This window comes from Chrysemys picta, chromosome 7, assembly GCF_011386835.1.
Source record: "Chrysemys picta bellii isolate R12L10 chromosome 7, ASM1138683v2, whole genome shotgun sequence".
NCBI classification, from domain to species: Eukaryota; Metazoa; Chordata; order Testudines; family Emydidae; genus Chrysemys; species Chrysemys picta.
The window spans coordinates 100,403,915-100,405,074 of record NC_088797.1 but is presented as its reverse complement, the minus strand read 5'-3'; positions in this window follow the sequence as shown (position 1 = coordinate 100,405,074).

Sequence of the window (1,160 nt, the reverse complement as noted above, 5' to 3'; positions counted from 1 at the left end):
TCAGTGTTGTTTCTAGCAGATTTTTCCTCTCCTTTGTCTGCAAAACATCAAATTACAAGGAACACCGTATGATAGAACCCTGAACAGTGAATGGATGTGTGACCGACACCAGTGTGGCTAGCATATTGGGGATTGAATTAGGGACTGCCAGAAAGAAAAGCATGAATCTCTTCAGCTTGAGCTAAAGTGCCAGTTTCTGTGACAGACCTGTACCTTTGGCAGGTATAATATAACTATACCTATAATTCAAAGTTCATCTCACAGCAGTCCTAGACAAGCCTCCAATTATGTGATCACCATACCAGGGACTGAACCACAGAACCAAAAGCTTGAGTTGCCACAGCTTCAGTGAGAGTGCCAGACTCTCTAGCACCGGGATCCTCTGTGGACTGGGCATTGAGGGCAACACATCACATATGCTGACCAGCGGGTACAGATGCATTGATTTTTCTTTCACGATTTAAACATCAACATCTTTATAGAATAATTTACCACCCCCAAAGCTGCTGACATACATTCTGCACTAACTTCACCAAGCCAGTGGGTGTTAGCTCATAAAGAAATACATAGCCAAAAGGTGGGAAAATGCATCATCTCTTCCTCATCTGTCTCTCTTTTCACCATGACCTTCTTGTCTGAAACTTCATGTTGTTGGATTTACAATGTACATTCTCAGAATGCAGGGTCTACAGAACCAATGGGATGCTGTGGGTGCCCTCTAGTGGTCAATATAACACATGACCATTAAAAGAATATATTACATGGATTTTGCTGGACAACTATCTAAGCTTGCTTATTTATTTATTTATTTATTTATTTATTTTAAACCTTGCTGCTGGTGTTTTTTATTAAAAAGGTCATGGTTCCTGGGCCAGATTCTGCCCTCAGTGACTTCTGTGCAGTCTTCAGTGGTGATGCATAGGTGTCTCTGGGGGTAGAATTAGGTCCATTAGTTGTATTTCTGTCAGTTTTATTTTATAATTTAATCAGGACCTCCTTTAAACCCACACATGAGGAACTCAATCTACAATATTCAGTAAAACAAAAAGAAAGGTTCTTTACATTTATATTGTTTTATGTATAGCTTTTTTCAAAAATCAATACAATAGAAGAATGTCTGACATTTGCAACTAGAACCAATTTAGAAAAGGGTTACTTGT